This window comes from Pseudopipra pipra, chromosome Z (genome assembly GCF_036250125.1).
Source record: "Pseudopipra pipra isolate bDixPip1 chromosome Z, bDixPip1.hap1, whole genome shotgun sequence".
Taxonomy (NCBI): Eukaryota; Metazoa; Chordata; class Aves; order Passeriformes; family Pipridae; genus Pseudopipra; species Pseudopipra pipra.
The window spans coordinates 11,438,862-11,464,826 of NC_087581.1; the positions used below are offsets into that span (position 1 = coordinate 11,438,862).

General features: G+C 37.2%; 1 protein-coding gene across 8 annotated transcripts in view; it reads right to left on the bottom strand.

Moving 5' to 3' along the window:
- Nucleotides 1-25,965, bottom strand: part of PRLR (prolactin receptor) — a 153,456-nt gene that overhangs the window by 88,638 nt on the left and 38,853 nt on the right. For 3 of the 8 annotated variants that reach the window (XM_064642733.1, XM_064642725.1, XM_064642731.1), the window contains exon 1: nt 3,221-3,526. The exons of 4 other annotated variants lie outside the window; for them this stretch is intronic. The gene's annotated coding sequence lies outside the window, so the exon portion shown is untranslated. Of the gene's footprint in view, nt 1-3,216; nt 3,527-25,965 lie in introns of those variants that run through there. One more of the 8 variants, XM_064642727.1, reaches the window with a different exon arrangement.

The window sequence follows — 25,965 nt, forward strand, 5'->3', positions numbered from 1 at the left end:
TATAATAAAATATTAATAAAATATTTCAGAAGAGAAAGAAAACCTAAACAGTGTTCTGAAACACTGACATGAGTCATCATAGATTTTTACGATGAAAACCTTTACAATTTTAATGACAGTTTCCTAATTCCTTTATTCCTAAAAAAAGGCTTTAAAATGAAATGTTTTTCATTCAGATTAGATAGCATTAGTTGAATGCTTTGCTCAGCCTGAAGTTTTCTCTTTTCAACTTGCCAAAACACAATTAAGAAAACCTGATAATTTCAGTTTCTTTAAGAATAGTTTTCAGTATTGGCAATGAAGTGAAAAATCAGTTAAATAAAAATCCAACTAGATTATTTGCAAAGATTTTTATACCAACAGAATTATCAGTGGCTCAACTGGAATTTCTGAGAAAGTTTTAAGGCTAAAAAGTGATTGTAAAAAGTCGACTGGATATGAAAGTTTATTAACAAGTAAGTTTTTAGAAGGATGAAAGTCATGTTAAATAGAACCATAACCAATCTGCATCTACCAGAGCTGCGGGATACTATTCTCTCAGAGTAAGGTCATGACCTCTTCAGTAAGGCCAGGCAATAAAAAAGATAGGAATGACAAGAGTTATTTAGTTCTCTCCTTATTTAGCTCATAATAACCCCTGCACCCTTGATTTAATAATGTTTAATTAAATTGCTTCACAATGATAACTTAGAGTGAGAGGGAGGATTGCAGACTAGGGAAAGCTACAGCTGACCAATAAATAAATTATATTAAAATTACATGGGCTGGTTCTTTAAAAGGGTTAAGAACAGCCTGAAATGAACTAAGTTTAGCCTAGCTGCCCATGCAGACTGAATACGAACAGACTCATGTGACATGAGATTTCCAATTCAGAGCCAGGCTGAGGAGAAATGTGATAGCAATCACAGACCAAAAAGAGTGGATACCAAACCAGGGAATTAAGGCAACCCCCCAAAACTGCAGGAGACCAGCCAGGAAAAGGTCAATGAGAGTCTTCATAAGTGAAGTTATTAGAGCATTAGATTAATCCAATTTATTAATACAACCAAAACCTTAGGCTACAGGCTGAGTTGCCATTTGATCTTACCTTGTGAAACAACCCTACAACCTCTCTGAAAGGCAGCTGTACTGAAGATATAAATGGGAACCAAAAGTGGCGCTGCAGCCACTATAGTGTGGTTTAAACCTTAAACTAAGGTTTTCAGGGAGAAGTAGAACTTTGAAAGAAGGGTATTGCATAGCAAGAGTTTGTGAAAAAACTCTAAAAAGTCCTGCCTGAGGGATAAAAAGTATTGATATGTACATGCAAGTACATAAATATATAGAGAACAACTTAAAGTTTGTAAATTTCAGTGTCTGGAAGTACCAGAATATTAATTTCAAAAACAAGAGGTAGTAGGAAAAAAGCATTTCTAGTGTTCTATGAGTCTGCAATTAACCTGTGTCTGATTCTGGTGAAAAAAACATGCCTGGGACACCCGGAGGTTTCATCTCAAATCCTGATGCAGCTGAATGAAGTGGCTGAATTCAATTTGCTTCGGTGCAGTAAGGACCATGTGGAAGTCAAGCTTCCACAATCTCTAAATGAAGGCCAGAGCTTTCAAAAGCCACCTTTGTTCCTAAGCACTCTGTTTCTGATAGCAGAGCTTCATTTGCTACAGGTGGTAATTCAGCCGGGGCCATGAATGCTCAACACATAAAAAAAGTATATTTTCACTGCGCAACAGAAAAAAGATGATAATACAATGGAAATAGCTTAACTTTAAAGCCATTCTGAAAAACAAAGATGAAAACTCTGAAACCTGAACTATCCTACTGAGTTCAGTCTACTGGAAAACCATCCCTTTTCAAAGCATCACATCTTTCACATGAGATTTTAGTCTGGCAGATTTCCAGTTCAGTTTTAACAACACAAAAAAATGCTAGGCTTACCTATCCGTTTTTGCTCCTTGCTGCCTTTACACTAACCACATTTCTCTAGATTTTGTTTTCCTTCAAGATCTCCACGCTCCAAGCCACAGCGAGGATCTGTGTTAATCCTTGCGTTGTGCTTTAACTCGGCTGCACTTTGTCACACCAGACTGGTGTGCATTCAATGCCACAGATCTGTAGATGCCTCGTGCTGCAAAAATGGTAAATGGTTCCTTTCATTATGCAGATGTTCAAGCAATACTTGTTGCTAAACTTGTTCACTGCCTGGGCAATCCATCTGCCTGCCTTGGGGGAGTGCCTAGTGCAGCTCAGTAATAGCAAAGCAACTCTCAAAAGAAGAAAGGACTGATAGCTGCAGCACGGCACTTCTGCAGTAGAAATCTTACACTGGTTAATACGGACACAGAATCCACACAAGCTGTCTTGCAGGCTGCTGCGCTCTCTAGAGGGAACTCATAGCAAAGGAAACTGTATTCATTCCAAGGTATTCGTGAATTCCCAGGTGACTGTTGGAATAGTGAAAATGTTACAGATTATGACAGTACAATGTTTCAATAGAATGCATGAAAAAGTGGGCTAAAAAGATGCTCTTTGGATCAGATCACATCGTTTTCTTTACTCTTTGCCAGCTCAATAACCAGCTTTTCTTTCCTTTCTCTCTGAGATCCATTTCCCTTCAGCCTTTGGCTGCCAGTCTATGCCAATACCAATGAATTCTGAAAATAATAAAACAAAACAGAATCTGATAACTAGTGAATGCACATGCAAGCGTAGGAGAGGGTAACACAGGAAGTATAAAATAACAGCTAGGGAACATTAAGACAGTGGAAGATATGACGGCAGTTATGGGAGCTCCAGGAGGTTTATTTCCTCGACCAGTATATTTTCATTAATGAATAACAAAAATGAGGTATATTTAGCGAACATAAATGATAAAAAGCAGTAGTATAATGAAATTAGTACTACCAGGTGCATTAGAAATGCTTTAAAATAATAAACATAATCCAACTCTCATTTAAAAAAAAACATACAGAAGGAGTGGCATTTCTGTGTCCAGCTTATTTCAGCATTTTAAAAGAGAGACAACTGAATCACAAGTAAAAATGCTTTTTTAATTTTTTAGAATGCAAGCCATATGATATTTAGCACACCACATTAAGCTGAACTGATTTTACCTTTTGCTAAGTTTTTAATTTCTGCTAATAGAACTACAGTCTACTCTATCCTTTATACAACAACACCAAACCCTTTACAGTAAGGTAAACACAGGTTTAACTGCAGTACTTACTTTTGCCTGGTAATGAAATGTATGTTGACCCATGCCAGTTCATGAATGCTTCCTGAACAAGGACTTGAAAATCCAGCGTTTGAACGAGTTTCACATATATTAAAAGAAAAAAAAAATCCAGAAAGAAAGGGGGGGAAAAGACCCAGAAGAAAGCTAAACAAAGAAAAAGCCTGTAAGCTTTACAGCTCTGACTGCAAAATGTTCAGTCTGGCAGCTCTAGGAGAAATACAACTCTGTGTACTTGTACATGCTCACCCCATTAGAGGAGGAGTCAGTTTTGCAACACTTATGTTCCTTGCTTGAGGCAAAACAGTGACTCTCTTTACTGCAAGCAATGTTTGGAGTGTGACGGCTTTAAAGGTGAGAGGTGTGCTCTAGAGCGTAGGAATGCATCAGCAGAAAAAGAATAATTGTAAGCATCAGCTACATACTCTACAGGTTGTTGTGGCTCCTTTTAAATGCTTATTGTCTAGGATTCTTGTTTTTCAAGGGAAATCTGATTCCCCTTCAGTACAAACTGCATCCATAATACTTTTTGTGCACCAGTAGTCTATGTTTTATATTCGAGAATAGTAGAAAAAATAAATTCTTTTTACAACAGAGTGAAAGGTGTTGGCTTTACACTAAAAAGCAGATTAAATAGAAGGAAAAAAAGTCTTTTTTTTTTTTTGTAACTTTGATTGCTATTTCTTGTGATTTGAGAAGTTTCAGATTATGTAATAAGGTTTTGAAATTTACTGACATAACTATTCACTAGTCATCTATACTTCAATAAAAACATTTTTACATATTCTTTGTAATGCTTTCATTGAATTACATTTTTATCTTCATGCCAGTGAACTGAACATAAAATAAAATGTATGCATTTGTAGTGAAAATTCTTTTTAAGGGAGAAGATTGAGCAAGAAGATTCTTTTTCATAATGAAAGGAGATTTCTTTGGTGTGGATGTTAAGTTGTTAATAGGGTCAAGTCTCTCCAACCAAGGTCGGCACTGTTCACATCTTGTAACTAAATGGACGTTCTGCAGACTATTTGAAACAATCTGTGAATATGAAAATATGAACAGTTTCTTGCCAAACATTTGTGTTTCTTGACAAACATTTTCAGGTAAGGAATGCGTACCTTGTGATCTATCCACACAGCGATTACAACACTTCAGGTGTGTTCCTTCAGTATGGTTTGGCTATGCTCACAGCTGCTGCTGAGAGGAACAGTTCCACTCTGCACCTCCACCTGCGTTGCTCCCATCATGTGTGCTGTGCTATCCATTTGGCTCTCTGTTAAGGTAGTTTAGAGAGCTAACCGGTGGAAGACAATGCCTTGGTTTTTCCTCTTATTTGTAAATTTCTGAACAGGCTCACTCTGGCATCAAACAAATGCTGGCGACAGCATGCTGGGGAACAGAACATGTAGCTTTCAGAAAAGATACAGCTGATTGTATCACAAACTATGCCTTAAAATTTATCACGTTCCCATAGCATTCATCCAGCTGTGAACAAATTCTACTGGTGATTCTCTGTGTTGAAAGGGATGACACCACTCCTGATAAATAGGAAATGTGTTCTTGAAAAGATGCTATCGCCTCAAAAATGAGAAAAGGAACACATGGTAGAACCTAACAGGTATTAAACCACTCAGAAAAGATATAGTAGGCTGTAGCTGGTTGTCTTATTTCTGCATCTGTTTGACTGTGCTAAACACAGGGAGATCAAAACAGGAGTGGGGGGATGACAAAGGTGAGATTCTGCCTAGGGAAGAAACTTTCAAAATTAAGGTGAACCAAGAAGTACTGTTCACATCATATTAATTTCTGTAAGAGAAGTATATACTGTTAAGGTCTGCATGTATATTTTCCCCCCTAATCAAAACAGGCTTTACAGCCCTGGAATGTGGTTGACAGAAGAAAGAGAACAAGAAAGAAATCACTAATGATTTAGTAGTGAAAGACGAGGTGTGATAGTTAAGAACTACCACTGGTGTCAGTAACAATGACAACTTCAGACGTTTATACCTGTGCTACTCAGTTTACAGCTAGCTGACGTAATGCAGCCTTGGTAACTGTGGCAGCAGGCAGTGCAGCGTGAGATAGCTACTAAATATTTCCCTAGGATTTTGAGTTAGCTTTTTCAGTTTTTAATGAGCACTGTGTGCCTGTGGCTACACTACCAGCAATATTTAAGCCAGTCAGGCAAGTCTATACAAGCACACTCAGCCTCTGGTGGAAAACTGCCAAGAAAAGGCAACTGTGATCCTAGGAGCACTGGATTAAGGAGAATATTTTAAGGTAGCAGTAAGATCTCATATACACACAGCACAGGTCACCCACATTCAAGAAAGATTCTTTCAAATTAGGACAGAAGAAAAGAAAGGTCACCAAGATGAGGTAAGACTTTAAAGCCTATCTATTCAAATGTGACTGACAGAACTTGGCTGGGTTAGTGTGGCAAAGTAGAGGTTGAGGCAGAAAATGAACAGGCACTTACTTGTCCCTATAAAGGTACTGTATGTCTATAAATACAAAAGAGAGTAAGCACTGAAAAACTGTTTAGGCGAATGAACAACGCTGGAGCAAGAACAACAGGTAGAAACAGAACACACATAAAATCAGACAGTAAACTAAAAGGATACTAACCCCTGAAGCATGAAAAATTGAAGCAGACTTTCAGTAGTGTATAAAAAAGCATAGCTACTTCTAGAATAGAAATTGGCCAGTCTCTGAAGGGATTATCAACGTGATTCATCCCATCTCATGTAACTGGTGTATCGCTTTAAAAATCTGGTTTAGGTCACAATTTTAAGCAGCCCTATAGTCAACAGAGAAAGATTCCTCTGTGGCTGGTCTAGAAGCATAATAATTTCATTCCCAGATACTGATTTACTTAGAAAAGTTTGTAGGCTTGGAATCTCTCAAAATAAGCTAATAAATTCCAAACAAAAGTCCTTAACACCAACAGATCATTTAAAGAAATGAAGGTTTAGCAAATTAAGAAAGCAAGAGCACAACTTTATTTTCAATATAATGACATTTGTATAACTGCACTAACCTCAGTAAAGTTACTCTGCACTGGAGCTACATCAGACTTCTGACATTTAGGCAGAGCAGGAAGCATGTAGGATATAGGGAGATAGGCAGGAAAGAAGACACAACTTGGAGGAACCAGTCAAAGGAAGCAATAAGTTTTCAGGAAAGGGCATTAAAGGTAAGAAAAATGTTAAAGGGAATATGTCAGGCAGTGAGGGGCATGTGAGAGGAGACAGCCATCTGTTTTGCCCTTTTGTGAAGCCCTTATTATCAAAAACCCCCAGCCTTCCTTGGAGAGTCACTGTAGAGGGGTTGTGGGGCTGTGGCTGTTTGTCCCCACCATTCCTCGCAACCCCCAGCAATAAAAAAACCAAACCAAACCAAACCAAAACGGCATCAAAGGAAATCAAACAGGGAAACAGGCAAGCTTCTGTTTTTAAATGTAGAGGAACAACTATAAGAAATAAGAAGTCACAGAACTACAGAGAGAATGATATTTCGTACTGCTGTTGCCTACTTTCCTTACAATGACCTCCTCTGTAGAAGCTGCAGCCAAACCCGCCTGATGTGACTGTATTTAGAGACAGACAAAATGTACTTCTGTCTGTAATATAAGATACGGCAGGTGCTATGGCTGCTCACTTTATCTCACATCAGCACTGTATCTCTGAAGTCCCGCGCCTCATCACATAGCAAGCTCAACTGAGAAGCACAACGAAGACCCACAGGACCATGATGTCCTTAGCCCACGATGATCACCGTTTTGAAGCTGTGTTCTTGTTTACCCAGAAGTACTCCTAGGCCAGCAAGTCCAGGACATTCTGCGTACATTCCATGTGATTTATGTGAGACTGCCATTTACTGCAGAAATCTTCAGTCTTTTTACCCTCAGACATGCTGATGATCTTTGCATTAACATGCAAATACTCACACAATGGTCAGTGTGACCTCTGGGTGCATGGACCACACTGGCAAGCAGGCACAGCTTCAGGAGCCAGGTAGTCATGGGGAGCCTGAAGATCACACAAGTGTGACTGACGGTGGCAAAGTGGCATCTGATGAGAGCAAAGGAAGGGAGGACTGCTTGGTCCTGAGGGACCTGACACCTTCTGAGTAAGCCTGCCAATATGAGTGTGGCATGAAGGACTTCTGCCAGAAGTGAGGACACATCTTGTGTAAAAGTTGTCCATCAACTAGTGGCAAGTATTCCATACTTGCTCATGCCTGCAGACAGTGCAGCTCCTGATCTGTGTTGGCATAATAGAGAAAATGGGGATACTAGTATGTGAGGAACAATACGATGACCCAACTAGCACTAGCTGTGCTGAAGAAAACTGAAAATTTTATAAAGCCTGAATGAATTAATGAACAACAACAGTAACATTAGCTAATTCAGCCTTGTATCACTTGCCCTATAAACCCCTGCAAATTTATATTCATCTTCAGAAGACTCGCACATTCAGTTGAGTTCATACATTGACACGGATAACTCTTTCTTCTTGGATGGGATCATTGTACAGTGTGGCAGCTTCCTACTTTATTAAGCAATGCTTGATCACTTGAGTACCTCCTAAAGAAATTCATGAAATGTTTCTATCTCTTTTAATTGTGGATTTGTAACAAACTCACAGCTTTCACGGATGCCTTCACTGAGTATCTCATTCATTCGCAGTTGGCACACAGTTTAATTATGGTTATTATTAAAACAAAATTGGAACATAGTGGAAGGAATGGGGATCACATCCGCTATCTATATTGAAATTCATTACTTATATTTCTGTGCCAAAGATTCTCTCTGACAAACTTAATCAAGCAGAGAAAGAGAAAAACAATAAACTCTATTTATTGTCTAAAAATATGTTTTCATCTCATGAGGACATTCATGAAATAACGATGATGTTCACCATGTCTGAATCTTTTTGCTTAAATTATAAACCAAAATATTTCTCTATCACAACAGTTTGGTTGATGTGAGATGCACAGACACAAACACTGGGTCAACAACACAAGATCTAACTGATTTCAACACACAGTATTTATCCAATAACATGGTCTCTCTGTACTGGCACTAAGTGACAGACCAGCCAACCTTTTCAGAGTTTAAATGTTTTCATCTCTCTGATCTGTAATTGAAGTTACACTATCATACAACAAGACATTTATTATTGGATATTTATACCACTGCAGAAAGCCTATTTACATTTCTAAACCACAAAACTCTACATCTAATTAACACAGTATGTCCAACAAAATCTCACATTGTTTGAAAAGACAAATAGAAAAAGAGGTGGTTATAAAAACAGGCTTTCAAAGGTCTTGATTCCCAGTTATTTATATGTCTTAAATTGATTCGGTCTCTTAAAATATTCTAAGAAATGGTTCCATACATTTTTGTAGGGCAGATACAGCTTTTTAAAAGAACTAAACACAAACAATGCTTAATTTCTAACTTACATGATTGCCTTATGGAAGTATATTCTTACTTTTTATCCTTTTAAATGCAAAAATGCAAAAACTCGGTCAAGTCATTTGCTCCCTAAATCAATCAGATATTACTGTAGTAGATGAAGACATGTATGTGGAATCAATAAACTATGTAACATCTAGGTTGAACTATGTAATGGTGATGATATTCCTTCTGACTCCATTCAGTTATGAACTTGGCCTAATGTACATGGCCATGCCATTCTATTGATGGCCATCAGTGTAAGTCCCAGGAACTAGAGTAGGGCCTCTCAGTGATGTTTAAATTAAAGCCTGACCACAGTAGAATGGGTGTATCCATATTAGAAGAAAACTCTCCCTTAAGAAATATTTCCAGTAAGTGTATTCAATCTATTATGAAACAGAAATTAATACTCACTCCCAAAAAAATATACTGCTATTCAAAATCATGTTATATGATCATTAAGAATCATATTGCTGTATGGGTTGGCATGAAAAGGGTTTTCTAGTCAGGGCTACAGCGTTTTCTTCTGTGAGCAGCTGCCAGAAGCTTTCCCCATGTCCAATAGGGTTAATGCCAGGCAGATCCAAGATGGTCCTGCTGCTGGTCAAGGCCAAACCCACCAGTGACAGTGGCACCACCTCTGGGATAACATATTTAAGGAGGCAGAAAAATGACTGGCAATCATACTGTGAACAGAGGAGTGAGAATGTGTGAGAACAACAGCAAGGTCAGTGAAGAAGGAGAGGGAAGAGGTGCTCCAGGGGCCAGAGCAGAGATTCCCCTGCAGCCCGTGGTGAGCCTGCAGCTACAGATCATGGTGAGATAGACCAGGCCACTGAGGCCAGGAAGGTCTAGAGCTGACCAGAGATCAATCTGCAGTCCATGTAGGACCCCACTCCAGAGCAGGTGGATGCCCAAAGGAGTCTGTGACCCCGTGGGAAGCCCATGCTCAAGCAGGCTCCTGGCAGGATCTGTGGTCCATCGAGAGAGGAGGCCATGCTGAAGCAGGTCTGCTGGCAGGACTTGTGACCCTGTGGGGGACGTGTCCTGGAGCAGCCTGTTCCCGAAGGACTGCACCCCATGGGAGGGACTCGCGCTGTAGCAGTTTGTGAAGAACTGCCGCCCATGGGAAGGACTCACATAAGAGAAATTCATGGAGAACTGTCTCCTGTGAGGTGGAAGGAGTAGCAGAGACAATGTGTGATGAACTGACCACAGCCCCCATTCCCCATCCCCCTGCCCTGCTGTGGGGGAAGAGGTAGAGTAAAGCTGTATCTGAGAAGAAGGGAGGGGTTTTAAGTGTTTTAAGATTTACTTTTACTTATCATTATCCTTCTCTGAATTGATTGGTAATAAACTAATTTTCCCTAAGCTGAGTCTGTTTTGCCCATGACAGTAGTGTGTGATCTCTCCGTGTCCTTATCTCAATCCAGGAGGCTTTCACTATATTTTCCCTCCTCTGATCAGCTAAGTAGGGGAGTGACAGAGCGGCTTTGGTGGGTACCTGGCATCCAGCAGGGTCAACACACCACATGCTGTCTCACTTAACATCTGAACAATCATCGTGTAGAAAAATGGTTTAGATGAGCTGTATTTCCTTACCTATTGAGTGTTCTTTAGATTAACAAGAAAAGCTGCTATATTTTACCTTATTCTCTTCCTCAAGTAACATTTACTGGCCACAGTTGTAGAGGAGACAGTGAAACCAGATGGACCTTTCATATGACCCAGCATGACTGTTTTCTAACAGTATTTAGCACAGTTTACATCATGAAATTACAACAACAGGAGGTATGATACATCTTTTCCTCCAACACACAGACATTTACAAACATCTTCCACAGAGATAACCTGAAGGAAGAGGTCTCTGGCATTATTAACTACCTGATTTCCTGATTTTTCAGAAACCAGTGAAAAAAGTACCTGGGTCCTAAATAGAAAATTCTGAAATAATTTCCTTCTATCACGGCTGTGCAATTTTCCACTTAATTATTTTCAACCAAAATAATTTAATTGCTATTCAGAATTATCTGGGGGCACTGATTCACCTTTTAATCAGAATCATACCTTTTAGCTAGAAGAAATCACATAAAGACCACTAATATATTAAAAGCATTCTAGGTTATCAGTTTAATACTGATGTAATTACTAGTAATTAATCTTTACTTAGCTCTCCTTTTCTCTCTTGTGTTACAGGTTTGTTTTCTTTCCTTTTTTTATCCTTCTTCATGCACTATGAGTCACGGGTGAAATTGCAAGAGAAAACAACTTGTCCATAATTATGATAATTGTCTCCCTCCTTGGTGATTACTAACTTTTCTTTCTAATATACAATCAAGTCCTGTATGCGATACTTTGTTAACAAGAAACAAGTAGTTACAATGCATAAATGATGTTTTTAGCTGATGCTGTTCCATTATAGTACCGCAAAACTGTAAGTGTGTTTTACTAGTAGTACTAGTACTATTAGAGTATCCCTACTCTGATTTTGAGCTTTTTTTCCCGTGTATTAGCACCAACTAAATTCTGCAAAGAGCAAAAGACAGCCATACAGTAGAAAACTAGCAATGGAAATGTTTGTGACAATTTCTTGCAAACCACAGACAGAAAAGAAGGAATTAACATATGGAACTTTTACAATGATATGACCTGAAAAGACAAATTCTGGAGACTGGAAAAACAGCAACTTCAAATAATTTGCTCAAGCCATTCATGAGACACAGCACACCAATCAGAAAAACTTTCATGGAGAGCAACATTAAAAATAAAACATATGTAAATTAACAGCATAATGTACAGTCACAGCACTCACACAACCAGAAGTTGGATATGATTATGTTTGTTTCCTTGGTACTTGAGCTTTAATATCCCAGTAAGACTGCCTATCTGCAGGGTCAGCAGCTGTTTTTTATTTATTTTATTTATTTATTTTTGTTTTCTTTAATCTAAAATAAGAAGTTTTATTGCATGTACATGCCTTGCTCTTTGTGCATAACAATAAATGGCTTTTTCAATAGAACTACATATTTGAAAAAACCTCCATAAAGACTTGAAAAAAAGTCTGGGCAAAATCATTAAAATACAAACCCTTGTAAGATTATTTATGAATCATCCTCAGTTAGAAGCAAATAGAAAAATAATGCTAATTTTGTCTGCTCATGCTGTTTCTCACGGAGGTATTCCCAGCAAAGGGTAAGGAACTATGATCACAAAATTACTGAAAACATAGTTCACAGAAAATAAACTGTAAAGGCAGCAAAAGCAATTTCTTCAAATCAAATTATTACTATACTTCCCTAAAGCCAAACATGCCCTGCTCAATTTAAGAATCCACTTGAGGTACCGCTTCTCTACAAATAAAATCTAAAATCAAAATTCTGACCTTAGGAGAGGAACAATAGAGAGCAAGTTCCTAGTTTCTCATAAGTAAATGGAGATGCCTTTGAGAATTTCAAAGATGGAGATTTTAACAGCCCCTTTAGCTAAACCAACGCAGTGTTTAATCACTCTCTCTTGAGTACTTTTTTCTAATTCCAATCCAAATCTCCCTTGTTACAACCTCTGACCACTGTGTTCTGTCACTGTTCTCTTTTGACAAGAGTCTGGCCTTTTAGGTAGTCAAAGAATACAACCAGATCTTCCATCAACCTTTTCCTCTTCAGGCTAAACAAACCCTCTTCCCTTTGCCTCTACCTGTGCATTGCATGCTCCAATCCAGTAACCATCCCAGGTTTCTAGAACTACAGTTTATTGTTACAAAATAAGATCTGTTTTTTAGTAATGATTCTTGTCTTGAGAATGAGCCTTGTTTGTTTTAAAACTCTTTTTATAGCTGCTCCCTTCAGCATGGTAAAGTTAACAGTCTAATAGCCTGATCTTCATTTGAATAATCTGTTGAACAAACAAGAGAAGAGATTTTCATCCTGTGTATGTCAAAATGGCAGAGGAAAACATATTGTAAATACGTAGGGACACAGTCTCATTTTCAAATATATTTTAGCATCTCAAGTTTCACTCTCCAGCACCTGTTTATGGTAGATTACATTGCTTTTCCCGTTCTGCATAATCTTTTATTATTGTGCAATCAGAAGCTTTTTTACAAAGATAAGTGAGATTCCTTGTGAAAAGCTTATCTGCTGCAGAAGGTGCTTTCGCTGTAGAGAATTAAAATACTGGTCTCTTAACAGATAACTAAATGGAGGCAAAGACATGAACGTGGTTTTGTGATAGGTTTGCTCCTTTGTTACAAACCACAGCTTCATGTTCACAGTCTTACAGTAGTTTTGAAAGATTGCAACACATTCTGTTCTCAGCGCCTTTTACAACTGGTGCACAGTATTTGACATACACACACCACATCATTGGCAGGAAGATGATTAAATGATGGTATTGAAATGATTGATGTAGGAAGTTGGCTGCCTTCTCCTCTTACCCATATATACAAGAGATAGGAAATTCTTTTGAAATGGATGATCAAAGGCCAAATCTCCTTGTGGGAGGAAATTAGCGTCTACCTAGCCTTTGAAGAATGCTCAGGGTTTTTTTCTCCCTTTTTAAATCAAAAAGTCAACCTTTGGAATGGAGTAAAATTTTTGACTTTATACAATAAAGCACAGAGTATAGTTGATATTCTGAGGTCCCTTCAAATAACTTTTCAGTTCTAAGGTATAATCAAGTGTACCAAAGCAATTTATAAAAGATATTTCTCTCAACTGTTCTCAAAGACATCTAGTAATAGAGGTTCTATGTTTCTAAGTGATGTTGAAGACAGTTTTTCCCACTGTTCTTGAAAAAGTCTGCCTTTTACTATGATTTTCAGGCACTTGATGCAGACAATTAAAATTGCAATTGTTTATCTTAAATTATTGCACCCAAGACTTAGGTAGTTTACTTTTCTGTGTACCTGATCCACAGGCATAGGAAAGTATTTACATGTCTATGTCAATTTGTTAAGTCTGATTTTATAAGTGTAATGGAAAATCTGCATTTTTACCTATACAGAACTGCTCTTATTCATTGTTTGTGGACTAAATATACAAATTCATTCTCTGGAACCATCTATTTAAAATGCATCACAGAAATAATGCTTTGGAAAGTATCCTGATTATTAATTTTCTTAATAGATTCGAGTATCTCCCAAAGTACTAGGATACTTAGAAAACATACGAAGATGAACAGATTTTTCACTGGTCCTTCTCTCTTCTGTATTTGCAATTTAAAACACAGTATTTTTTTTTTTCTAACAGGAAGCTTCTATGGTTCTAACATCAGTGGGAGATTTTGATAGAAGTTATATTTCCTCCCATAAATTCTGCTCACGGTCTTTTCATTTCCTGCAGGTTGTCTGAAGTGACTATTCAATACAATGCTCTTCAGTAAACAATGCAGGATAATTTAGGGGTTTCCATGTAGAAGCCTTGTTTAATAATGTTTAATTTTTTATTTCAAGAAAAATATTTGTGAACCACATTGGATCATACTAACCAGCAAATTTTTTTAAAAAAGCCCTTGAACAATTTTCCCCCTCAAGATATTAGTCTCGCATTTTTTATTTTTTTTTGACATTTACTAGTTGAGAATTATTTTATACTTCTCACGCATATGCTGCCATTTTCAAGGCAAAAGGTGTCAACTTTTTGGTAATGGTAACAGAAATAATTTGGTGAAATAACATTGGCTTTTCAGACAATGAAGCAGAGAAAATAAAAACTAGTTGTATATAATTCTGCACCTTGGTATGTTGGATTCGACCTCTACATGCATATGCTATTAATTTTCTATTTAGCTTTTGACCTATTTTCCATCTTTTATGTGAATCTCTCAGGTCACTTTTCAGACTCATTTCGTTGAAAAACTCATGACTTAGCCAAATTGGTCTTTTACTGAACTGCCTGTCTTTCTTCTGCTCAAGAGTAATTTGTGTGGGTGCCCTTCATCTTGTTCCTTTAAGAAATTGCCAACTTTCTTAAGTTGCAGTTGTGAAAAAATACTTCTGCCTAAATGTGAAAACAAATCAGTAGCCTGCCTTATCCTTCAGCTCTCTGCAAGGACAAAAATTGGTGGGAGCTTTCATTCAAACACTGGCAGCACTTGGCTGTAATTGTCCCTTGAAGTACTTTCACAGTGTATTGTGTGGGGTCTGCGATGTTTTTGTGTAACTGTATGTTTGTGTGTCCCACGAGGATTAATTGCAAAGGATGATGTATGTCAGTAGCATATTGCTGGTACTTCCTCTGTCTACAGCAAATTCCTGATTCTGGGGCTCTATTTTAATAACTGATCCTTGCACATATTTATTTTTATATATCCTTATTTCCTTGCAGAATCCTTGTTTACTTAGTAACAAACCTTGTTATTAACAAGTTTATTAAAAGTGACCCAATTTTCACCTTCTTGCTTTGATGAGTATTAAGCAGTTTACAACTTTTCTCTATCAATACAGCCATTATTGAACAAAAAAACCATCAAACATGCCTTGAATAGAATTCTGACTGAAACAACTGAATACTGAGTAAACAGAGAGGAAATTAAACCTGAGGAAAAAAACAAAGCTAAAGAGTACTGAAATTCAAAGAAATACAAGAAAATACAGTGCAAAAATAAAGACACATAAAACTTTTGTGCTTTTGTATAGCCTATGGTAACCAAAAATGTTCAGAATATTGCAAGCAGAACTCATTGCATTTCAGCAGACAATAGCACTTTTTGCTGCATTTTACTTTAATGCAAATTTCCTTAATTTTCTGCTTCTAACTGAGACATTTCATACAGCCTAAAGTAATTTTTCTGCACAGTTTAATTTTATGATAAAAGTTTTGGGAGTCAAGTACTAGAGTGTTCCTAAGTCTGGCTGGATACTGGAGAGACCATGGAGAGTTGGATACTTGAGAGGCCCAAATGTTCGATTGAGCTCACGAAGAAACCACAGAATCTTTCCATTGAAACAATGCAGTCATCAGTTATTTACATTTGGAGAAAATAATCTGAACAGTAAGTTGAAGAAACATTCACAGGAAACATGAATTTTACACATGAAGCACATTATTTTGGAATGCACCAACAGATACAAATACACTTTCTGAAGAGACAGAAAAGAAGGCTGCCTCAGCATACAAGAGCTAATGAATTCTGCTGATTCAAAATCCAACTTACTGAAAGCTTCCAGCAGCTTGCAATAGAAGATTCTTTGCCCCGAAGCTCACTGTAATGGAAAGCTGTGTGACAGAGGTTGCAATCACAGATGAAAGAAAAATAAATTCAAATTAAAATGCAGTGGTGTAGGTGCTAAAGAGAAATCATCAAAATACAAAAGAACAAGGAAGTTAAGGACAGCTCAAGAAGTCTCCATTGTGGTAAACCCCAGTAGTTTTAACTGAGTAATGCAGCAAAATCCAGATGGTTTCAAAATATATTGCTATAAAAGAAATCACCCATTCTGTGAATTGGAACTAGTACTGTTTGCTCTGTGCACCACAGATAAGGAACAGATTAACCTGCCCCTTTTTGCAACAGTTTTTAAATATGTGAAAATTGTTACCATATACCTCCACTTTCATTCTCCTATCTTCTCGAGATCACAGATTTCAAGATTTTCTCTTGTCATAGATTTCTCTGGATTTCTGGCAAACCCTTAATGCTTTCTAATAGATTCTCTGAAATTATTCTATTCTTGAAACAAAAACTCTGAAAAATGAATTAAGTACTTCAGTTTATTCATTAACATTGCTGAAGAACAGAAGTAAAAACACACATCTTAGGAACTATACTCCTCTTAATATCTGACATAATCCATGCTCTTCTGACAAATGGTAGTTTTTCCTAGTAAACCAGGAAGTAGCCATATGTCTAACTCAGATAAATTATGCTTATCTGCAAAGAATAACTGAAACATATGGCAAAACAGAAAGTTTTTCTTCCGCAAAGAAACTATGGTTTCAATGTGCGAACAAATTTCACATTCAGATTCTTGAAGTGATAAACACAAACAGTATTCAACAGACAATTCTTGCTCAGCTTGTGAGCTGCTACAGTCTATGGCTCCTTTTATTTTTGCAGAATCAGTATTTACTTGTTCCCCATCTTATTACTGTGTGGCTTCTTTTTCCTTCCTAAATTCGTAACTTTCCATCCTTTCTTCTAATATTGTCTCTTATTTTTTTCATAGCATAATTTCAATTTTTAAAATCTATTTTGGATTACCTACCGTTGCAGCTCCAACACACCAATTTGCTTTCATTTATTTACTTTCAAGACAATGTTTGTTAATAAAAATCCTGAGTAGTACTGGATACAGGGCAGATGCATATAGAACCCCAGTTGTTACAAACTTTTGATGCTGAACCATTGATAACTGCCTCTGTTCTGATTTTCCAACTAGTTGTGTTTTTACCTAACATAAATTTATCCTGACCACGTTTCCCTGCTGGTGTATGAAAATGGCATGCAATACAGCATAAAAAGATACAGGATACAGCCTATTCCTTACAGGCTTTCTCAAAAACAAGATATCTCATAGTTACTGTTCCTCTAAGACCCACTGCCCTCCCAGAGAAAAAAAATCGAACTGGTTTGACTCGTTTGTTCATGACAATGCTGCTAAGTTACTCATCTCCTTGTTGGCTTTGTGATGTTTATAGTCAAGTAGTTGATTATGTTTTATTTCTCTTCAGAATTAAACAGTACCATTAGGTCTTCAGTATAGTATTAATAGCATTCAGCAGCTCACTGAAATTGACTTCTTTAATGGAAGATAATTTGCATCTTTGGCCTTTCCACTTGCTAGAAACCTAAAATTGTCTTGTTCTTTCTCTTACTGCTCTTATTGTACCAGAGAGGCATTTTACATTTTTAAAATTGTCCCCGTTTAGTCACATCTCATGTCATGTCTTGTGCTTGGGAAGTTGATAACCTTGGTTTTTAAGAAAACTAAGACCCAGTGGTGTTATTAAGTGAAGGAAGATTAATTCCTATTCAGAGGATTTAAACAGGGTCTAAACCTAGGAAGATAAATGTGCTGTATTAAAATGGTCCTTCGAGGGATAGGACAGGCAAGGCATGTAAGGATCTCCCCAAGGAAAACAAAAACATTCTACGCTAAAATGTGAATAGGACTCACTGGAACATTTACTAAGGTAAACAAAATAAGGTCATGGCCCAAGGTCAAGCCCAAGCATTCATCTGTTCAACCTATTTAACAGCACACTCCTGGTCCACTTTTAGCCTGTTCAAATCAGTGCTCTCCCTGGATGCAGTGGAGCATTTCGGAAGAAGCATGAACCACTTATGTTCCCTACAGGCAGCATGGGACAAAGTCATACTGTTATGGAGGACAGAGAATTTACCCATATGGATATGCAATGTGTGGCACCACATGTTCTTGGGGCTAGAGAATTGTCACTGGTTCATTTTATATGCCACTATATACACAGTGGCTGTCTATATACTGCCATTAACTTCAGGTTTCTTTTTTTTTTGATTCCCCCATGTGTGCTGGATTGGTCTGAGTTTTTTAATAATTATCTTCTACTCAGCTTTTGCCATTTGACCTAACTTCTGCTTTCTCTGTGCTTACTTCTTGTATTTGAGGTCAAACAAGAACTTATGATTTACCTGGGCTATTGATTTCTACACTGTATATCCTCTGCAGTGGAGAAGTGTGTAGTCAGTATAAGAGTGTATCGTATTTAAGGTGATGCACATTTTCCTTTAGTCTTCTCTTAGGCCTTCCTACTGTGAAATATTACATATTACATTTCAGAGTTGAAGTCTGCTGATTCGGAATCTGGTGGTTTTATTTTGCTGAATTCCTTTCATCAAAATCAGTAGTCAAAATCATTCATTACCACCAGTGATAGTGGATGATTCTACTAGTTGCTCATCAGAACTTTTGTTTTTCTTACTTTTTCTAGCTTAATTTTGTTGACTACACCCTCATCATGATAATTGTTTACGTTCTTGTTCACTTTAAAAACTATTAAGAAATGTCAGCACCTTTATCTCCCACTCTCTCTTCATGCCTAAAAAATTCATAAACCCCACCAATACATTACACTTTCAAGTTTTTAAAGTGGTTTTGATGCTGTGAAGTAATCCTGCAGCTCTTGAACTGGAAAAGTTACTCTGTGTAAAGTTGTACTTAATTTCCATTACAGATCTGCCAAAATGACTGTCCAAGGATTAAATAAAGGAATATTCTCTGTAAGCTGACAGGTATCTACCCATCACCAAATCCTGTCTGGTACTAGTTATAATATTGCTTAATATTCACTTTGTTAATGTACAAATCTCCTAAAATAAGTACTGCCAAAACTGAGAGGTTATGTTTTGTTCCTCAGTCAAGATTCAGCAGAGATTGTTACACATTGCACAATTACTGAGATCATGGTGAAAATCAAAACATTTCACAATATATTTGCTAATCTATTTGAAAGCATCATGGATAGGTAAATTCATTCACACCCATTAAAACTTAGAAGAACATACACAAAAAATCTGAGTGCTGTAGTTTTTTCTAAATGTGTCACTAAAAGTTGTCAATTCTATTTATGTTGAAGGTAGCAAATGAAATATATGAAATTATTTTTTCCTCAGAATCTCAAGTCATTGGAGAAATCAGTAGACACAGCAACAGCATCTAAAAGGTGCACTTCAGAGTGATTCAAAAGCACAACAGATACTCATACACTAACAAGGTCACCTTCAATTTTATAGTCTGAACCTACAATGTATTAGCTGCAGTGACTATATACTTGTCTGTAAATCTAGGATGTGTAAATCTAAATGTGTACCTAGGAACATCTCCCACTGGAACCTGATTAGCTATACTGTTAAATTTTTTGAATGGTCCCTGACACAGATTTGGTCCAAGTCATCTGCTAGTCTTCCAAAGAACTGCAGATCTGAATACAAATCTGGATTTTGCACAAGAGGCTAGTCCCATTAGGTGGTCTGCAGGCAGCTACAGTGTTTTCAAGGGCAAGACAAGTTAAAAGTATGGACATTGTATTTCATATCAGTTGGCCTCCACAACAGTGTTCCTGGGCACACTTAATTTACTAAAAAAGGTGCAGCCATAATGACTGCTTGGCAGAAAGGCTGAAACTTAAGTCTACTGATACTGCACTTAGAGTATATACTGGAAAGAATAAACAAGTATTTTACTTTTGTAAGTATATGTTATGACTATTAAGTTGGGAATGGTGTTTTATACAATATCAAAGCTGCACATGCTAACAAAGTACAATAATCTGTAAGTCATGATACTTTACTGCCTGCTAGTTTGCATATTTCAGCAACAGACCTGCAGGTCTGGTGATGGACAGAGGCTGAACATGAGCCAGAGTGTGCCCAGGTGATCAAGAAGGCCAATGGCATCCTGGCTTGGATCAGCAACAGTGTAGCTAGCAGGACTAAGGCCGGGATCATCCTCGCTGTATTCAGCACTAGTGAGGCCACACCTCAAACCCCCCGTTCTGGGGTCCTCACCACAACAAAGACACTGAGGTGCTGAAGTGTGTCCAGGGCAGTGGTGCCAGGGAAGGATCTGGAATGTAAATCTGATGAGGAGAGGCTGAAGGAGCTGGGGGTGTTTAGCCTGGAGAACAGGAGGCTTAGGGGACCTTATTGCTCTCTACAACCACCTGAAAGGAGGTTGTAGCCAGGTGGGGGTTGGTCTCTTCTCCCAGGCAAAAAGTGACAGGACAAGATGAAATGGCTTCAAGTTGTGCCAAAGGAGGTTCAGGTTGGATATCAGGAAAAATGTCTTCACTGAAAGAGTGGTTAAGCATTGGACTAGGCTCTGCAGTGAAGTGGTGGAGTCACCATCCTTGGAAGTGTTCATAAAACAAGCAGACATGGTACTTCTGATATGGTTTAGTGGACATGGTGGTATTTGGTCTAAGTTTGGACTTGATGATCTTGGAGGTCTTTTCCAACCTTAATGATTCTGTGATTCTATGAATGTAACCTTCCTATGTGTCCAAACTGTTATCTGGCAAAATAGGGCTAAACAGTTACAAGGGTAGCAGAGAAAACTGTGAATTTTAAGTTCCAGTGTTCGATTTCTTTGTACTGTATGCTCAAGCAAAAGTATTTTTAACTCTATAGCTACAGAAATGGGGGTGGAGAGAAGGGACTATCCCTTGAGCCTAATGTTCATTATTGTTACTTGCCATTTTTCTGCACCCTAAAGGAAGGGGATTAAGGGAATACCCTCAGATCTTAAAGTACCGTAATACGACTGAGGTAATAATCTGATTACAGAATAAGCTGTGCACTGCTCAAGACATAGTCAGTGATCAGAGTATGCATGCAAACATGCATGTACATCCATATCATCATCAGAAAAACTGTGTCAGTACTTACGATATCACTTATTAGCAGCCTAATCTATTATTACAATATTCTTATTTCCCCCTACAAATCCTTTGTGTCTGACAAACATACCACGCTGCCCACTGGAAAAAGAAAAAGAAGACTCTAATTAATCCCATCTAATTTTAGTCATGCAACACACACATGTACATTAGAAGCATACACTTTCAGTAGTGAACAAAATGTTAAAAGGAGATGAGCCGCCCTCAGCTTCCTTTAAAATTGTTCCAAGCACCAAAACAATGCTCTAGAAAAGACTCAAAATTCATTTATATTTAAGTAAGAAAAATATGATTAATTTATCTATGGAGAAAATCACACTTTCCTGAAAATCCTACTTATTAAGTATGCACCCTGTTATGGTATTAAACAAAGCAACAACAGGAAAGGCTGCTGCAAATGACAGATGCACAATATATGTAAAAGTGTTGGTCAGTCTATTATCATCTGCAGTGTTGATAGAAACGGATCTTGGCTTCTACCTCCATCACTATGTCTCTAAGAGCTGAATTTTAGGATATTTTGTAAAAGGAAAAAGATTTGGGGTTAGGTTTAATTTAGCTCGTTATGATTTATTTGAGGAACTAAGAAGATTTTTTCTTCCACCTTAACATTAAAGGTAAAATTGCAGGCAGTCTCAAATGACACTTGGAAACCATGATATCGCAGGACAAGACAATGAAAGTCACGAAACTGAAAGAAAATGTTTGCCCTTTGACATTAGGAGAGCTGGTGATTTTTAAAGAATCCCAACGTGACGTATTAGCTGACATATGCCAGACAGCATGTCATTTAACATGTATTAACTAATTAAGATAAACATTGGGGAGCTTTGGTTTCAATCCGATTACTTAAAAGGTTAAACTCTTTCTCAGTGGAGTCACAACTTCCAATAAAGTAATCTTTGTTTGGATAAAAAAAACCTCCCTCAATTCAAACTCTTCAAAAATATAAGGAGTTCTCTGAGATTGATTCACAGTTTTATTTAAGTAACTCTTTATTTTAGCTGGGCAACATGGAAATAGAAAAATGACTGTAAAATTACTAATGCAAAGCCTAATCCAGGTTGTGTATTAGAAATCTTAACAGTTTTAGCCTGTTGAAACAGAAAAGCATGTAGAAAGATTACAAAACCAAGACCTTGAGATACATTCAACCCAAATGTCAAACAAAGAAATAAAAAGAGAAGGTTTGATTTTGGCTATTCATTGTAATTTCTTCATTTGTAGTCTACTTTTATACTTTCATTTGAGTGTTCAATTCTATCTTAATGTAGTCGAAATAAGAATAACCATGCATATTAAATGTACAGCACTGTCAAAAGAAAGAGTGTAACAAAACCAGGAAACAAGTTGTACATGAATATAGAAACTGGAGTAAGTTAGGTGGCAGTTTCTACCCCAGTGAACAACTGTCACTGAGAGACAATCATAGATAATTTAGTCCCAAGTAAAAGCCAATTTTGCCACCTGGCCGCTTGCAGGTCAAGCAGCTGGCAGTTAATAAAAGTAACCACACCAAACCCAGAATCTAAGAATAGAATGAGTAGCTGCAAGTGAGACTTGTGATTTCTTCAGTAAGACCGGATGAGACAAAGAATATAGCATAATACCCCAAAGAAATAGCACACCTGATGAATTAAGTGACAAAGAACTGGGAAAATTACATAAAGTGACCAGGACAGCAAACCTGGGAACACTTAGAGGGAAGAAAAGGTAAGTGTACTTCTGAGTTACATGATTTCCAAGTTCTCCAGACTCACAGAACATCGAGAGAACAGATATAAGAACTCGTTAACAGGGATTATACATTCTTGGTGAGTTTTCCACAGTCATTTATGCAGCCAGTACAACTTTACCATTATGTTACAAACTGTCTTTTGGCCACTGGTTGCTCAATTATCCAGTCCCCAGAGTAATAGTTTGGACAATGGATTCAACGTGTGTTCCAAGCTGAGTGAACCAAAGAAAGCTTCTAGCATTGAAAGACTGAGATCTTCCACCTCTCACTGATCTCCACCCCCTTAATTAAAAGGGCCTCTAAAGTAGTTCTGTACAGTTAAAATGCTACCTCCTTCAAAAATAATCCCTTTTGCATTGGAAAGAATGACCCAGAAACACCAATTCACATTAATCTTTCCTGAATGAATAAGTATATAACAATTCTCATTCACACTTGATTCCTAAAATTAGATGAACAGCTCTTTCGAAGTAGAAAATGGAGTCATGATCTTGACACTTAAAAAAGACAGCTACTAGCATCCAACTTTTCTCAGGTATAATTAACCATTAGCAGTTATTGACAATATCTCAAGAGCATTTGCATGCAATCACCTTCTCATTAAACATACACAGCACCTTGGATTTTAATTCCAATCAATCATGAAATCACTTAATTAAAATTAGATGTTGAACTCTTGAGTTTTTCTTGACCTCCAGATCCCTTCCTACCAACTTCACTTTCCCCATGTTTAGCTTACTGCTCTGACCACAGCTTTACTTATGAGAATATGTAGACCCTCTATGTGCCAGACTATGCACTGATGACTTTCCAAGCTTGCTCCTTTTCCTCTTCTGCTAGTATTTAGCCCTCCTTGTTTTTTTTGGCTCTGGTTAACCGATTCATCATGTTTCTCTCACAGTTAGCTAGAATAAGTATGTTTTTCACAAACTAAGTGACACGCATGCAGTTTCTGGATAAATAAGAAGTGGAATCAATTTGAACCAAGCCTAACTCACTTGTATCATTGCAGCCAAATTTCCTGTTTGAGTCAACAGAGCAAGACCACTACTGAATCCAGAAATTACAGTGGAAAGGGCTATAGCGACATGATCAACACTTTTCTTTTCCAACCAAAGCCTCTGCTGGTCATAAACTGTGTTACTGAAAAAACACTGCTTTTGCAGCACGTCCGTGACCATCAACAGGGCCTTGAGATAGCACCAGAAATAAAAGACAGATGTATCTTCTTTGAAACCTGAAGATGAATTTGTACAAGTATTTCACTACATGTAGTCACTGTTACCTAACGTTACATACCACAGTGGTGAAAACGGAATTAGAAATTACAAATGTACAACTTTAAGCATATCAGATGCATTAAAAAAGCTTGCTCAACCAAAAGCCCATGAACAGACCTAGCACCAAATGCAAATCCTGTATTTTCCCCTAAATGCAGAACAAAAGTATTTCTTTGCAATGGAAACAAACATTTCTGAATTACTGCTAACCTACTGATGTCACGTCAAAGAAGTAACAGCCAAACTGGTACATAAAAGAACACCTGCGCATTTAAGGATTCCACTAAGGAAGGAAGTTTCCACTGAGCAGCACGTGGGAAAGAAGTGTCTTCATTTTACTATGGTCATGATCAGAAATGCTTATTTCTTTGTTGACATTTGCAGACTTTAACATGCAAATAAAAATCCTGAAAATACCCAATGGAAACAGTTTTATAACAACCATACCCTTTTATAACAATCATATTCTTTCAGAAACAAACTGTACTATAAATCATCATAATCACAGGAAGAATATTTCCATAGAGTTTTCATTATCTCTTATGGGGTTTGCAATTTTAGTCATCAGTTTGGAGACTGAAATCTTCTACTTTTCCATAAAACAGATTAAAAAGCTGGCATTATTGAGGAAAGATTTTCTACCTCTGCTTCTTCTTGAAGAGACTAAATAAGTCGGAAAGAAATACCTGATAACAAATTAAAATAATCTGCTCAGTATAATAGTATGAACCTATTTAGAAGATTCCTTTGTGTTTCCTATTCTTCATAATTTTGTGGCATTTCAATTAGAATTTTTAGAAATACTTCATGAAGAGATTAAGTAGTCCTTATTACTGTAGCAATTTAAGAGACAGTGATTTTATCTTAGACCTAAAAATTCTTTATGTAGAATAATATCACAATATATTATTCCTCATTTAATAGGAAAAATTGATATTTTCTTTAACTCTTTTTAAACCTACTAGGAATAGTAAGATTCTGTGCATAGTTCTATATCCATTCATTCAATTCTTATAACAGCCTTTAGCCAGTTTGCAGCAAAATTTACAGAGGTGAAGAAAAGCCAATGAATGAGATAATTCTTAATAATAGTCAATTTCTCACTATATTCGCATAACTGAAAACTACTGAATTAAGTTCATATCACTAACAAAGCTCAACATTAACATAAACATTCTTATGTCAAGTACATCTTACTAGTGTCTTTTAAGACCCAGTCAGAAGATCAATTCATTTAAATTACCTAACAATAGAGGATGAACATGTAATAATTTAAAATAGCTATAGAATCTCACAAATCACACCTGAAATAAGATTTTGGGGGCTAAAACACAGGTATACATTCTGATACTGGAATAAGGACCAGCAGATTACAGTAAAATGAACTTCAGTGATTCTATTTAGTGAAAAGCAGCTGTACTAAATCTGAAGATGACAGTACACTTTACGAGTGGACAGTACAGTCTAACAATGCTGCAAGAGAGAAGTCTTGCATCCTCACTTTTCCCCTATTCCTCCTGCTTTTGATGTAGTTCCATCCTTCCAACCCTCAGTAACACAGTTTCTGCACTCTCTCTCAGTGTCCAGGATACAACATCCAGACCATCTCTAATCTTAAGATTTAATGGGTTAAACAGCTTCTGGTTTTCCCAAGATAGCTTTCAGACATTTTACTGAGCTGCTATGCTCACGTGCAAGGTAAGCAATACACATCTGTGGCCAGAACTGGAGAAAGAAAAACAAGATAGGGGATTTGTCATTCCTGCCCTGGAAAGTTGTTAATGAGCCAAAATCTATTTCATGCAACCTTGTCTTATTAGCATATTTTAAAGACGAAGAACACTTTTCAATCATTAAATCATAGCCTGTACCAAAGCTTC